This window comes from Morone saxatilis, unplaced genomic scaffold, assembly GCF_004916995.1.
Source record: "Morone saxatilis isolate NCDOM2014 unplaced genomic scaffold, NCSU_SB_2.0 Contig16, whole genome shotgun sequence".
In the NCBI taxonomy this organism is placed as follows: domain Eukaryota; kingdom Metazoa; phylum Chordata; class Actinopteri; family Moronidae; genus Morone; species Morone saxatilis.
Window position 1 is genome coordinate 6,206,586 of NW_023339718.1, and position 16,855 is coordinate 6,223,440.

The 16,855-nt window shown below is 41.3% G+C and overlaps 1 long non-coding RNA gene across 1 annotated transcript in view; it reads right to left on the minus strand.

Annotated features, from left to right (window-relative positions):
- Nucleotides 1-6,503: 6,503 nt before the first annotated feature.
- The window catches only part of LOC118325982, a 37,633-nt gene continuing 27,281 nt past the window's right edge, over nucleotides 6,504-16,855 (minus strand). Inside the window, exons 3-4 of the long non-coding RNA XR_004796616.1 lie at nucleotides 10,281-10,379; nucleotides 6,504-6,793 (exon numbers count right to left, since the gene is read on the minus strand). This is a non-coding gene — a long non-coding RNA (uncharacterized LOC118325982). The remainder of the gene's footprint in view (nucleotides 6,794-10,280; nucleotides 10,380-16,855) is intronic.

Consider the following 16,855-nt stretch of genomic DNA (forward strand, 5'->3'; position numbering starts at 1 on the left):
CATATTTTCACCTATGATAGTTTTCAGGCCACCACAAATATGTGATATAAGGGCAGAAGGAGCACATATAGATTCATTTACTACTGCACATGTAATATATCCTCTTTATTTCTTCACTCCCTTCCATGTACAGTAGCTATATACTGTAAACACACATAGCTGTGGACAGTAAGTGATAGGTGAGTAAATAGATTGCAGAGAGTGCCAATACGCTATTCTATTTAAGTAATATTGAAAATCTGCAATGTTCCCTGAGACCCTTCCATTTCACATTTCTGTTGTATTTTTCTTCCTATGGATGAGAGTTTGACACGGGCTATATCTCAGCAGTATAAGCTACAGCAGCTGTGAATTCCCTCAAAGCAAATCACCAGGCATGTCTGTCTCTTATTGACCCACATCAGGAATCCCCACCCACCACCTGCAAGACGGCAGCTCATTTTAGCCAGCAATAAATATCAATGTTACATATCAATAAACCCATCAGAGATCTGGGTAGAAATAGCAGGGAGGAGAAGGGGTTAGATTGAAGGGGGGATGGATGTGGGGAATGAGAGAGGACAGAGGTGGGAGAACGAGAAGAGAGTGAGAAGAAAGAGAGAGAGAAGAAGAAAGTGAAGGCTGCTCGTCTGTTTCGGCCCTGTGGTCTCGTGCCTCCTGGGATAGCCGAACACTCTGTCAAGATTCTACACTTCAAAATCAATCACTCCTGACTGAGCACAAAGAGAAAGACGCACACATTCACACGTATGGGCACACTCAAATATACATTCACACATGTTGCAGGCAATGTCTTCTGTCCTTGTCCAGCTTCTACAAGGCAGCCTCAGCATGTCACGGCAGTGTGTGATAGTGGGCTGTTGTGATTTCATGACAGAGTAGGCAGAGATGTCAGATAACATTCTCCAAAAATAGAGACACTCTGGGCCTCTATTACCTGTTACATGTTCCAATGAGATGCTGATATGTGATTCCTATCCAGAGGTACGAGTACCCCTCAGGGTATTTCTGCAGTTGCCTGTGGGTACATGGAAAGTTTGTGGAGTAGCTCAACTGATGAAATTATGATAAAAAACAAACTACAGACATTGAGTATGCTATAACATTTGAATGCTAGGTGTTGGGCAGTGGTTAGCTAAAATTAATGGACAATTGGTTAAAACATATTGCTAAAAGTAAAGATTAATCAGTTAAAATAAATAGTATTGGATAGGTTAATATGAGTGGATAAATGATTGTAATTGCTAAACACATTGAATAGGGATGCAACCATACACAAAATTCAAGGTTCGGTATCTACCTTAGGGGTCATGGTTTGGTACAGAGAAAACAAACAGATGTATAAAACAATTTTTGTAATTTATTTTGAAGGAGCCTGACCTGTTCACAATTCCTGCAGCTTGCGCTCATTTATACAGGGCAGGCGAAATGGACTAATTAAAATGCACACATGAAGGCACATTATACTGGGGCTCAAGTACCATAAATCCTGTATTTTCTACAATGGAGTATGCATATCCACAGCAATTAACACTCTATAGTTACTTTGGCACGTTGCGTATCTGCAGTGAAAGGCTGCCAATCGCTTTTTGTCTCTTTCTACTAATCATCGCATTCAGGTGATGTAAATTACATGTTTGAAGTCTTTCCACAGACATACCCGGTTTCAGTTGAACGATGTCAGCATTTGACAATAATCGCTGCCCTCTGAACATGACTAAGCCGACTAGCATGCTAAAGCTGATAGACAACAACTGGTGTGCTGCCAAAACTTTCCGGGCAAAACTTGCTTTCTAGAATTTCTGTTTTGCTCTACAATTCGACGAATTAGAAAGTCACAGGGTGTACCTAACCAAGAAAGTTGCATCAAACATCCTGCACCGGTATTACCAAACCTTTCAGTGTCTATACACACACTTTAACACTCCTAATGAATAAAACAGATAGTGATGGATAAATGGTTGGAACTTTTAGCCTCTTTCACTCCAAGTAGGCCGAATGCAAATTTGACCAAACTGACTTAAACACAAGTTCAATTGTATGAAAAAGATATTTTAACAATATCCACTTTTACATAGTTAACATTGTTAAATCACATTCAGTTTTAAATCTATTCAAATGAGCATTTTTGGAATATGATGGCTGTATCTGACTGTATGAGCTGTGGAGGTACATCAGACAAAAATAAAGTGGGGAACCACTGATCCACAGAATATTGTACTTATTTTGGTTGGTGCACAAGATAAGGACTGAAAAGTTGATCAATTAATTTGTGACTAGATTTTTATTTGAAAACTTTCCAGTAAAGTCCTTTAAAGCCGCACCAACCTTGAATACTCTAATCAAACTTCAGTTTCTTGCACCAGATTTCAGTTGTGATCTTAAACAATATACTTCTTAAAATGTACACACATCTTTCTATTGTATTTTATAATACTGTAACACTGTGCAGCCAGCAGCTCTTTGGTTTCCAAATCTTCCAAGGGAATAACCAGAGAGTTAAACACACACCAAAGGTAGTTTCAGTAAGACCTCATTTTTCTCACTGTGAAGTTTCCAGACTTGGAGTTCTGTATCTTGTCGTCTGTTGGGATCATGGGGCGGATAGTACTTGTGAATCTTCTCCCAAACAAAATAAGATAACACAAAGTCCTGCTATCTGTAGATAAAAGTGAAATACTGTGCCGTCTAGTGGAAAAAAGAGGAGGGAGACAAAGAAAGGAGCAAAAAAGTTCTATCACATAATGGAGTTTAGAAGTTTTATTCTTTACTTTTCCTCGCCAGCAGCTACCAAGGTCATGTTCCCGGGCCAAAAAAAAAACACCTTAATATAAAAAAGACATTTTTTTTTCAAAGCTCTGCATCAATAGTAGAATTCTTGCATTTATTTTTTAGTGCCTTTAGGAGATCAATCTTAAGTAAGTGCCATCTGAGATCTTTGTGGTTCCCAAATGCTCTTGGCTCAATTCAATTGTACTGAAAGATGTAGACAGCTGCATTATGATTCCAGGAAGACCTATTTAAACTGTGATCCATGTCTTCACATGTTTGAATCTGTCTCTATTGGATTTTTCTTCACATTCATCCACGATCCAGTGTAATACAATATGATCTGTGGTGAACATTTTCTTTCACGGATAAAGCCACGTTATAGTTTAAAGTATTCGTCAAGATATAAAATTATGTGCTACAGTATATGTAACACCCTATGAATGGTTTTGCATATTTTCTAGCTAGTGAACATCTAAATAAGAAATGTATTCCCATGCTAGAATTATATGATAGAATTATCATTAAAACATATTACCGTAGTATTCTTGTCATGTCCGGAGCATGAACTTCTTTTGTGGCCCGATTAAGAATTAAACAAAGTGATCTTAAAAATGTATTGTTGCTTATAAAACCTCAAGTAAATGAATTACAATAATTAAATTAATTAAAAATAATCTAAGCTTGGTCTAAAATTTTTATAATATTATATTGTAATAATGTGTCACTATTCAAACGTTGTGATAACTAGCATGTTGTTGCACGTTGCACAAGGTTGTAGCATGGGAGTAGCATAGTACATAGGGAAAATAAGAGACACACTGAAAACAATGGCTTTGCAATGGTGTACTGTGCTTTTATTGAACGATTGTTAGCTCACCATGTGACCAGTTCACTCCTGTGGATATGAGTAAAAGAAGATTTCAAGCACTTGAGAAAAAAAGGTTTATTCACAGCAGGCCTCCATGCAGCCTTTTAATGATGTAAATCACATTTAGATAGAAATAACATACAGACCACGACATTCTGCTTTCAAAATAAAATAAAAAATTGAATCATTACTAAACAAAACTGCACTTTCACAAATATCATCCTGATTCTCTTTTGATGTTTGACCTTTTTCAAGACTTCTGACCCACATAGTGACACATGTGTATGTATTTTGGTAGTTAAGTTTGTGGTTGATTTTTCATTAACATCTGTGTGCAAGCTTTAGGTTTCGCTGTTTAAACAAGATTCCAACAATGGGATAAACCATGGGAAATTATATCAGAATCCACTATATACTAGTGGTTCCCAATCTGTGGCTTCCCCCTCAAGGGCTTGCAAGATCTAAGAGGTTACATAGTGGATAATATTATGGCTTTAGTCCTCCAAAAGGTATTCAAATTAACCAATCACTTTCTGGCTATATTGCTCACAACTCTGTCTTATATAAACTGTGTGACCTTCATTATGCTGACGCATTTCTGTAGCTAAAATACGCCTGTTTTGTGTGACTCAGGCCAAACCTCCAAATGTGGGACAAGAACCAATGTATATGTATACTGTTTCTGGATGTGCTTTAATAATAATGTCTGCATTCAAGTACGTAGTGCAAATATTTGCCCCTTCGTACACATTTCATGACCATGATCATTAAGATTTCCTGTAATATGATAGAAACTTGCAACTTTGTCAGCAACAACAGAAATTTGATTTATTAAGGTCCCGGGTGCAACATTTAGGAGGATCTATTGGCAGAAATGGAATAATAGATAATATGACGGTGCCATTAGTATGATGATCACCGCCTAGGGGGGGGAAAGAAATGAAGGAAGTTTGTTGTGTTGTGAGGGAGCGGGTCCTCTTTTACGGAAGCCGCCATGTTTCTACAGTAGCCCAGAACGGACAAACCGAACACTGGCTATAGATAGGGCCCTTTGTGTTTTTTGATAGTTTTGCAGCTTGGAAGGCTGAGCTTTAATTAAATGATTGCAATTTGCCACTACATGCCACTAAAACATACACACTAGTCCTTTAAGAAGAAAGATATTAAGATTATGCAGCCGTGTGGCCGTCCTGAGAGACCTGAAGTAAATACTGACACCATATGCTTGTCAATTTACATTACATTTTATACTACACTAAGCATGGCTTTGTGTTTTTTTATTGCCACTTTTATCTATCTGGATGGAAGTAACCATTGGAGAATATGAACACAATATAAACCATAACCCCATGGGAGTTTATTTTATTATATGGTTAATTGTTACAGTATATTTTGAAGTTAAAAATAGGAGCAGCAGGAATTACTGGGTATCTTGCACAAAATTTGTTTGCGTTGCATCCTTCAAGTTGATATCAAGCCATGTTTGGAGCTATTTTAGCACTCCCGGGACACTTTTTGTTGATGTTTCCTTTATTTTGCTAGTTACCTGTAGATGTGACATTGCTGGCTCCAGGGCATCCTTTGTCTCATCACAAAAGCCACTAGTGGTTGATACAAACATCATTGGACACTCGTGGAATATACACCATCTCACCTGTCATGCTGTAACAATCACATCGACAACTTGCCGCAAACATGAGGTGTAAAAATGTACACAGACACAGCCATCAGCTTGGATTCCTGTCCCATACGACCAGTGACGTGTGTGTTGGTGTGAGCGATGATGTGTGTGTTTGTGTGCATCTACAGTATATGTCTGTCTGTCTGTCTGAGAGGGGATAGGTGGAGGCCATCTTTCATCTCTTGCTGTGATCAGATATTCTACATGATATGATATGATGATACAGGCCCAATTAAGGGATGGGGTTGTGTGAAAAATGTGATGACAGGGCAAGCGGAAGACTAGACTGTGATCTGACATCTGAGAGGGGGAGAAAGACAAGGGAGAGAGAGGGAGAGAGAGATAGAGAATGGTAGCAAGAGAATGGGTGAGGGCGGGGAAGACGAGGGGGGATAGACAGGACTGAAAGACGGTTGTAGGGAAGAGGGGAAGAGTGATGCTGGTAAAGGAAATGAAGATGGGGTAAGCGTGAGAAAAATAGTGGGAGTGGATGTTAAGTAGGGAGGGAAAGAGAGAATTAATATGATTAGGAAGGAGAAGGGAAAATGGAAAGGCACATAAAGATGAATGGGGAGTAATGAAAGATAGAAAAGGGAGAAAAATTAGACTTCTTTCCCATAAGAAACAATTTGTCAAAGATTTCATGGATCCTACTTTTGAGCCTTCTTGTTGTAGTGTGAATGGAATTTTGGAGAAACTTTGACAGGGAGACAAAAGTCAGATTGTTCTATTTTTCTTTAAAGCTGACATGCAGCCTGGAGAGAAAAAGGCAACAAAGGTAGGTGTAGAAAAGAAGCATAAAATCATTCTTATTTTTAATTGTTGTTTCATATTTTGCACATACAAATACATTTGATTTGACAGCACAATGTGGTATGGAGCTGATTTTAAACAGGGAGGCTTCTTGGTACCGTCTGAAATCTGTTTCCCCACATTTCGTAAGTCTGTCTGGATTAACTACAACTGTGTCAGGTGTATGATTTTGATCAGGACGCACAGTGCTTTGATCACCGTGCCAGCTTTTATCAGCACGCATGCTCTTTTCATAACCAAATAGGACCCAATTATGTCAAGCACATTGATCTTTACCTGGAGTGCCAGAGCACTACACGGGAAGGAGGAAATAACTCTACTGAAACATCACTTAAAGGAAGAAAAAACCTTTATTTAGATGTCAAAAAATATACTTGTTAGACTCAATCAAATACATAGAATATAGGTTTAATGTCTCCGATAGTATTCTCTCATGTAATAAAAATAAATAAATAAATAAATTGCTATATTAGTGCAAGGTCAAAGTATGTGTCAGTTTACAATCTTATATATATAACCAGGTGACAGAAATAAAGAGTACAGAACAGGTCCAAGTGTCGTAGAGAGTAATGTGAAGCTCAGAGAGTTGTGGACATCTTGAAGCTCCTGTCTTAATGAGATTTGGGCTCCTCTCTAGTTGATTGGGAAAATTCATTTACCTGAAAAAGAGAAATATGAAAATGATTAGAACATTTCAAAGACAATTTGCCTTCTGTTACATATTATTTAATTAAAGCTTTATGAAAAAACGTTTGAGTGAATTTTCACCACATCCTGTATAACTCAACACTTTCAACAGCAAATGTCCTATTAGAAATTGTAGTTTAATACTGAGACTAAATCTTCAATTCCAGCCATTGGGGATCTTACGGCAACCTGTTAGTTACAGTTTACCTGCAACAAACACATAACTTCTGTGTTTACAGTTTGCCATTGCTAACGCATGAGGGACAGTCTTGTTGTACACATTCCAAAGCGAGATAATTGAATGAAAGAAGTTCAGTGAGCTGTGAGTTCCCGGTGTACTTGACAGTGACAAAAGCCTCAACAATAGCCGCTGACATTAGTCCCCCTCATATCACACTGCACTTTCCTCCTATTGTTCCCTCTGCACTTCTCACATGTATTGTCTTACGTGATATCCTTAGAACCTGATAAGACGCCCGGTGAAGGTTTTTGTAGCTGAGGACACAGGCCTGGGAGTGTCTCAGGGTTACAGCTGCTTATTATTCTCTCATAGAGGAGACTGGGAGACTGCAGGGTCTGGGGAACGCCTTATCGGATCCCCTTTACACCAAACCTAACCTGTGTTACCTGCACCTCCAGCCTTTCCTCCATTACTTTGGCCATACCTGACACTCCCTTCCTCCAGAAAGACATTATGGTATTACATTTCCCCGAAACTATAGAGCTTGTTGACAAGCATGGGAGGTATTCTGGGACCCAATATGAATGTATAGGCCATACAGAACAGCTGGGGTCATTTGAGACAGTAGGAAGCCTGACTGGCTCAGTGAAACCTTCAATGTATAGTGTCATTGTCTGCATCAGACTACAAAGGCAGTTCAATACGTCATTTTAGGATCCCATGACTTCAACAGAGGTGGTTCCTAAAGGTTTACTCTAAATGTATTTGCTGATTTATCTTGTCAGACACTTAAAATCTCTTGAAAGTGGATGCGTCCCTTGCAAGTTGCTGTAAGTCAGCAACTCCCCTCTGTTTTTTTCCAGGAATCCAGAATGTACAAAAGTACTGTTTTGGCCAGGCTGTCTCCTTCAACAAATTTCTCTGATGTTTGCTTGACAGTACAGAACAGTTCAGGGTTGGCAGGGGGTCCCTGGGCCATCAACAGCCAAACTCAACCCAACTCCAAAAGATGAAGGGAGGTGGATTCAGACAACTCAAGATACACAACTCTGCCTGCTCACAGCACCTCAAGGGCACACACTGCCTGCCTGGCTGGCCTGTCTATCAGCTGATCTTAGTCAAAGCTACATGTGCCTCTCTCTGCATCCTCCTCATCTTCTCTGCTGACACTGCAGTTTAGCGCCTATATACAAGGATGATGTCCGCAGTATGTGTGTGTGTGTGTATGCGAATGGGTCCAGGGCTTTGCTGATGGTTCTCAGTATCTCTGATATTTTGGTTACATCAAACAAAGCATTTGACAATTACTGAGTCAACTGAACAGATCGATTACACCTTGGTAAGATAAACTGTAATAGAGGATCAGGGGATGATCAACTTTTAAGTGAGTGGAATTTCTGGCAGTATATCAATCTCCATAGGGAAAATTACTTTCCTACCCTCCAACCCGCACACTGTGTACATGTAAACATCACTGTGGTGTGCCCTGTAATGTAACATACTGACATACTTCTGACTTATATAGAGTATTTAAAGGAGTTTAAATGATTTGTCGGCCATCTTCTCAAAATAGATAAAGGCTTTCAAATTAAAGTCTCAAGTTTCAAGTAGTTTTGGCCTTCATCCTATCAGTTATGCTAACATTTCAGTAATTACATTCATTGTAGTCACTTTGAGACAGCTCTAGATAGAGCTTTACAGTAGACCTACATGGCACTGCAACATATCTGTTTACAGTTTTATCAAGTTTCTTCTGAGGGATCCATACCTCTAACAGTATTAAGAATTGAAATTACTATACATTACTGGCAAAACATTACTATAAATTTACTATAATAGCCAGATTGACAGATTGAATCTGAATCTATTGCTGGTGGTTTTGGTGGTTAAAACTGTCTGATCATCAATTTTTGGATTGCTCCACACATTCTGTGTCTAGAAATGTCATTGTCTTGGGGCCTTAATGAATCTGTTTAAGATACATGATGCTGTCTTAGCCACTAGGAACAATATCCATTTTTTCCCACACATCTTAAAACTCACTACATAACATATCTAAATAAAATATATAATTCTATTGTCACTGTAATTTTGAGGATTCTTCAATGTAAGTAGACCCAGATTTTCCCAGACCGGAACCATAAACATGGTTAGTTATCATGCTCTCCTTCACAATACGCATTTATGCGGAAAAATACAAACATTTTTAAGGAGTGGTCTCTCCTCATCCACAAAAAGGATTTCATGTCAAAGTGTCCCTCAGGAAATTGACAAAGGCAGAAAGTAATGCCTGGTGTTACCCCAAGTCTGATAACAGGGTGGAGGAGTTGTATGCCTTGCTCTCCTTCTGCTAACTACTCCCACTAGACTGAAGTCAGATGCCTCCGCTCTCCATGAGGAGGCAAATGATGCTGCTGCTGATCTGCAGAGAATAAGACTCGACTGAAGCCTATCAGAGCTGGAAGAGACTACTTATACAGTTCAAGAGTGATGCGTACACACACATGCATGCACACAAGGACTGCTTGCGCTAGGTGTAAGACTCATTTACATTAAATAATCTAGGACTGGGGCATGTTTGGACACATACTACTGTACATACAGATGCCAAAAAAACAGACATGGGGGAAATAAACAGACACACATGTGCACAAATGCACAGACATGAATACCAAACATGCACAAAGATATGACTGACACACACACAAACACATCTCTCCACCATCCCATTCTCTCCCTCTCCTTCTTTCTCTTCTATCTGTGTCCATGCTTCTGAACCTTAGGGAGACATATTCTTTTTCATCTGTCAGTATGGATGGAAACAGACATGTTCAAAACACACAACAATGGCCTCCCCAGCACCGAGGAGGCTCTATGTTTTGTATGCTTGAAGCACTGCATTATTTCCTAAGTGTCTAGCAACCCCAGTATAGTAAATAATGGATGCTCCTCTTCCTTCTGAAAAACTCCTCTTTCACTTCAGGGACCAGTCATGGTTTACCTGTATAAATGCCCTTTCTGTGTCTTTGGAGAAATGGATAGCACTAAAGGATGTGGGTCAGACAATTTCATTAGCACAGCATTTCTCTCTGTGTCTCCTTCAATCAGCCGTTTGACAGAAGCAATGTCACTCAAAATGTCTTACAGACACTTTGATATAGAATTCTCTGAGAAAAAGGATGCAGAGACTGCTGATCCATAGCAGGGAATTCGTAAAATATAGCCCATATAACAAGAGGGCAGAAACGGTAATGCTTGAAAGGAGAGAGCGCAGTCACCTCTGAGATCAGCTGAATATCCTTGACGTCTTTAGCGCGGAGACTCCAGTCATTATGCCATTTGTTTCTGGGTCATGATCTGCAAGGTTTCCATTCAACCTAAAAACACAAGACAGGCATATTGTTTAGTGCTGTAGATGTACATAGCACATATACAGTAGATAAACATGCAAGGTACATATCACTGTACACATTTTACAGATGCTGCATGGAATCAGACTTTATGATATAATGGGAGACCAATGGGAGTTATTGGCTATTGCTTATTGACCTACTTGTTTATCTTTGCTTTGTACAGTAAAGTCAAAACAATAAGTAGGATTGGACAGTACTATTGTGTGCCTCTACGTAACTAAATCTCTTTTGTCTCCCTCCCCCATTCATTCTGAGGTTACATCGAAAGAGTTTCAGCTATTGTGAATTATTTACTTGATTCACGATTCAGGCCTTTAACCCCTCAGCAAATGCACAGGCAGCCGGGGTTAAAAATACACTCCCATAGGATCTGAGTTTGACTCTACATGCGTGTGTGAGTGTGTGCATGTGTGTGTGCGTATGTGCTTGTGTGGGGGCAGGGATATGGGTTTAAAATATAAAACAGTATAACCCATGACACATAAAGCACCTTCAATTCTCTCTCTCTCTCGCTTTCTCTCTCTCTCTTTAACAGACACACTCCCACACACACAGACACAGGAACTCATCAGAGCATCATTATGTGGTTACTTTCTGAGTGAGAATCGAGGCCGTCCCAGATGGGATTATTATAACATATAACATGATCTGTGCACGAACTACGAGTGTGACTGTGTTAGTCTGTGTGTGTGAGAGAGTGTGTGTTAGTGTGTGAGCATGTTTGTTTGAGAGGAAGTGAGTCCTGACCTGTGCTTCATGACCTGAGTGGATGTGAGGGCACACCTCTCTATGTCTGTGAAAGTATAGAATATATAGTACAAGCATAAAACTGTGCCATGCCAAACCATTAGCGAAAAGGTGCTTTTCTTGACAACTGTGTCAAACCACAGACACTGGCTTATATTCACTTACAAGAGTGTATACAGTGGGCATATTCATGTTGAGTCTCTGGGTCACGGGCTGAAATGAAGGTGTCTGTGATACATGCCTGTCTAACAGCAAACTGACTGAAGCTGCAGCAGCTTCCCTGTCTGACTGAGTGAATATTAATGTCACCAAGATATGTGGGCCTTAATGGATCTGCACACACAGACAACAGACACCAACTCTACTAGGCCATGTTGCCGTGGTATGTCCCTGGCATGCAGCAGTGTTGTCATGGATACCCTCAGACACATCCGCCATCCTATAAGCGGGGGGATGCTGAGCGCCTCAGAGGGGCTGGCGCCGAAGCCCCCCCCTCCCTCAAACCCTCAACCCCCATTCTCTATCCCCTTCCCCCCAAAACTGAATCCTTGTCCCTTATTCTCCCCAAAAACCAGCTCAGCCTCAAAAAGGCTCTCTGCTTGTCAACTGGGGAGGCATAGACGCACATAGCAAATATCTTGTCCCTGTGTTGGGGCCTTTACTGGTCTTAATTGGTATGAGTTTCAGTGTAACTGGAACATGGATGAAACAATGAAGAGAGAGAGATATACACAGAGCCAGTCAGTCAGTCAAGTCAGTCTGAGAAAACCTAAAATAGATGTTGAACGGGGGGCGTGAATGATGTTCTATCTATCTGTGTGTTTTTGTGTGTGTGTCTGTGTGTGCGTCTGTGTGTGTTAGCCCTCAGGGCTATGGTTAAGCCTGTAGTTTATCCCGAACTGATCCTTTTCATTAGCCATTATCAATAATTCAACATTGCACTTTCTTTAATGGTTTAATGTGGGCAAACCCTAAATCCGCAGACACATCCACACTGACACACATACACACGTACACTCTACTTAATAGCACTCGCTGTCTTGGCCTGCGCCCAGTGCCACTGAGGTGCATATAGATGTGTAAATGTGCACATAACACAGTCAGTGCACCAAAAGCCTTCAAAGGTAAATACCTATCAATCAGAAAAAACATTTTGCCCCACCAGGCAGTCATAGGATCCCTTGATTTAGAGAAGAAATCATTTATTATTCCCCTACAAAAGTCTGTTTTACTGTATATCAAGTTATATTTCCCATAAAAAGGCACATCAAATCCTCTACTCTGAGACGAGGAAATGAAAGGGTTAATCTTTTATGACGCGTCCCCTCCCATCCATGCTCTCTTTTGCCCTCCCTTTCATATTCTCCAGCATGGCAGTGCTCAGTGCCTGCACATATGCTTGAAAAAACGAATCCTCTTTGATTGGAAGGCTAATTTGAAGTGTCAATTATTCTTATGCAAATGAGGGTACAGTTTCTCACGTCTGAAATGGGCTGGGGGCACAGATGGGTGCGTATGTGTGTGTGTGTGTGTGTGTGTGTGTGTGTGTGCGGGCACAAATCTTCCTCCAAAAACATACAGCGCCATTCCATCCCCCCTCCAACTCTTCAGCTATACCTCTTAGGGAAGAGAGCTGACATACAAAGACAGTTGGCATAATGGGACGAGGATATTTGCATGCACATTGTCCACACTGAACGCCAAACAGATCATAAATTGAGAATACAATGCCAAAACAGTAACAAAGGGTGTAGAAGTGCAAGTCAGCGCCCAAAACATTCGACAATACGGCGGCATGGTTCTATGTTGTAATGTAAATAATGAAAAGATGTTGGGTAAACAGGAACAAAACAAGAGCTTGGATGTATCACGGGAAGTATTGTGGGTGAACAGAACAATTTACTAATGCTTTTGTCATTTCAACACTTTCCAGTAACATCCTCTTTTGCTATTGCCATACCAGAGGTGCAAGTAAGAAATATAATCCAATGTCTGTACAGAGAGAGAGTGGTACAAGAAGATCCTGTTTAAAGAAAAAGGGAGAGAGAATGAAGGAGAAATTGAGAGCGACAGAGTGTGCCTAAAAGCATACATTCACATCCAAGTACAGTATGTGAATGACTGCACGCCCCTCTTTATGGTAATTAAAGCTTTGGACTCAAACCTAAATCTGGATGAGAGATTTAGACTGACAAAGAGAGACAAAGTGAGGATGAAAAAGGAGAAAGAAAAAAAACAAAGCAGACAGACAGAGGACTCTACAAATAGAGTCTGTTGTCTGACCCTCTCAGCTGATGTGGTGGTTCAAGTTTTAAAAAAAAAAAGCTTTTCAGGCCCAAAACAGGATCAAACAACCTGCTGTGGAGTCCGGTTACACCATAACAATGGCTTACATTCACTCTCAGCCTCAACACACAAGCTTTTACCTCAAAGGGTGTACAGGGAGAGAGTAAGCCTGGTTTGGAGGGTGGGTGCGTGTGGGTATGGAGGAGAGTATAGCGATATCTTAGACGATAATGGTGTTCAACAGATTAGATGGTATCAGCCTACCATGTTTGTTTTCAACTGTCGGCTTCTGCAGCTCCACTGAGATCTATGGTCAACCCCGCAGGTGCTCTCAATCTCAAGGAAACGTTTAGATATTGCCAGAGAAAGTGAAGTACTCTGATAGATAGCGTTCAAAACTCTTAGGTAACAACAGCTGGTGAAGAGAGAGCGGCTGGGGATAGATCATTGCCTATAAAGGGAAATAGAAAAATCTTTGAAACTCGAAAACCTGCCATTGTCACAATCAGTTATTGTCCGATTTATCGCACTGAGCATTTGATGGACTTTTAATTGACTGGTGAATGAATGAGTCGTTTTTTACACTTCCCTTCATTAGCTCAGGATTTTAAACTCAGACATATTGACGGATTCCTAAAGATATCGTATAGCCAACTACAACAGCCATCCGCTGTAAGCTTCTCTGTCCACAGCAGACAATCTGATTAATCACAGACCCATTATAGACAGCTACTATCTGCTAACCTCCTAAGACCCTGCTTCTCAAACGATGAAGAGCAGCCTTGGCAATTTGTATTTGTTTTGCATTGGTTCAGTAGTTCTGGAGAAATTAGTATGCAGTCAGGGATGGGAGAGCTTGTCAAGATCAGGGGGAAATCTCTACCCACCCACCGGGTAGATCTACATTTATGAACAAGGTTGACAAGAAAGCTGACTAGTGTAAAGACAAGGAGCAAATAAAATGGCAGAGAACACCATAAATATTCTTTTTCATATGAGTGCACTGAGAACACCTTCATAGACAGGCCCTTTCTCTATCTGTCTGTCTTGTGTGTCTGTTCGTCTGTCAAGACAGTCTCTCACTCTCTTTTTTTCTCACACTCTCTATCCCCTCTTCTCTTTTCCAAAACTATGTGTCATGCACGTCAAAATGCTAAGGCCAGTCCTTTTGAGGGTGTTCTGCTGGACCATAGAGCGAATAAACATCCATGTCAGGAGAAAGCGATCTGGGGCCCTTCTCTCACTGAGCCCGAGCCCTCCTGGGAAACACACAGCTCATACAATGGATAGAGGAGGCCTTTTGTTGAGTCTCTGGGAGCTGTAGGGCTAGCTCTGGATCAAACAGGGGTGTGTGTGTGTGTGTGTGTGTGTGTGAGTGTGTGTGTGTGTGTACATTTCTGCATTTTGCACACGCGCAAGCACACACACACGTACACGAGCACACCACACTAACATTAGAGAGTCAACACACACACCTTCGCCCACACACGCACACACAGAATCACAGACTTTCCTCATCTCCCTAAACTCAGTGTGACTAAGTAAACTTCTTCACCCTTTTGCAGTAGTTACCGAGGGCAGGAAGATGAATTTGAAATCGCCAGCAGGAGAAGAGAGAAGAGACAAAGAGGAGAATAGTGACGTAAATCAGTGTTGGACTGATTTAGACTGGTTTAGTGTCAGTCTAAAGGGGCTTTCTGTTGTACTGTATACAAATCACAGTTCAAAGCCTGTGGCTGGGTTCCCTCCTGGGGTCCAAGGCAGGGAAATCCTGCAGGGAAGCATCTAATACTTGTGGGTAGTCTGTGTGTGTGGCACAGTTATATATTACATATAAGATCTAATATTGATATGAGATAATGGGGGAGGTGCTCACAGAATTACAGTATTATATGATTGCGATTCTACCCAGGTCTACAAAAAATATTTGAAAAACTTGAGGTCAGCAGTTCAGTGAGTGCACTGTAGATGCACATTAGTAAAATGCAATATGTAGCACTATCAGCTGGTTATGTCACCATTGTCTAAGAACTGTGTTTATCATGGCTGAATAGTGTGAGCAAAATGTGGAAGAGACACTGGAACAGAAAACTGCTACAGTTTATCCCCTCTTCCCAGAAAGCATTTTAATAAATTTCCATTCGAGCCACTGCCTTGCTCCTGGCCGTCTGCCCCTCGTGCAGGATCTATGGGAATTCTCCTCACTGAAATGAACTCACACCGTCTGACCCTATTCATCCCCAGGACTGCACTTTCTCTGGGACTCCCCCTTTTCCAGTCCCCCGGTTTCCCACAGACCCCCTCTCTCTCTTTGCATCCTTCCCTTCTTTCTCCCTACCTTCCCACTGCCCCCACCCCTGCCAAGTCTCTGCCTTGCTTTCAACTCCAATTTTGGGCACAATGAAGTTGTTCTGGCTGACAGTTTGGCCAGTAGAATAAGTGTTGTTTGAGCCTGCTGTGTGGCCCTGTAGTGGGCCCATTCTCCCCCTCGCCGGCTCAGTTACCGAGAGCCTTGTTGGTGGGACACGGAAGCCATCCGTCCCCACGCTCCCACCCTGACCCAAACAATTAGCCTCAAACCACACTCAGGCTCACCTGCGCCTCCTCTTTACATGCTTGCACACATGCATGGACATATGCATACACAAACACACAAAAAGAGCTGTTTACTATCTAACCCCTCCACTTCTTCTTTAGCAAATAAATGTTATTTTTGCAACATGACATTTACAAGTGTATAAAGTCTTTAGACTTTTCTCTTTCATATCCATGTCTATGTTTTGAGTTCATCAAGATACCATGTGGTTCTCTTCCATATTGCACCTGTTATGGTGCAGTCACTGCTACACCACAGCCAGGTTGGCCTGATTTACTCAGTTACTCCATGTCTTGTAGGACGTGTCAGAAAGGATTCTGTATTGGGGTCAGCTGGAAAGACAAAGCCTGCAGCCCTCTCTCCTCTGTCGCTTTCAGTAAGCATCAACCAGCCTCTCTTTTTCTCTCCCCCCTCTACTCCCCCTTACTCCCTGTGTTTCTTTTCCAGTTCTCTGTTTCTCTGTTCCAATGAGTTATCAAACAAATATAAGAAAAATCACACTATAAATATTCTTCTTGTGTGTATCCCCTCTGACACATACACACACACAAAAGCACACACACAGAAGCCAGGACATGAGAAAGTGGCTGGGAGAGGCCCTGATGGGGGGACCATATGTCCAGGCGTTGTATATCAGTCGGCTCGCCCTCAGCGCTCTGCCAGACCACCATAACTTAGTTTGTCTTCAGCACAAAGTTTGGTCCAAGCTTGGCTGGGTTCATTAGGAACCTATTCTCTGGAGCCAATGAAGCTCAACAGACCTCCAACAAAGGAGCTAATCACACCCGCTGCTGCTCTCTCTCTCTCTCTC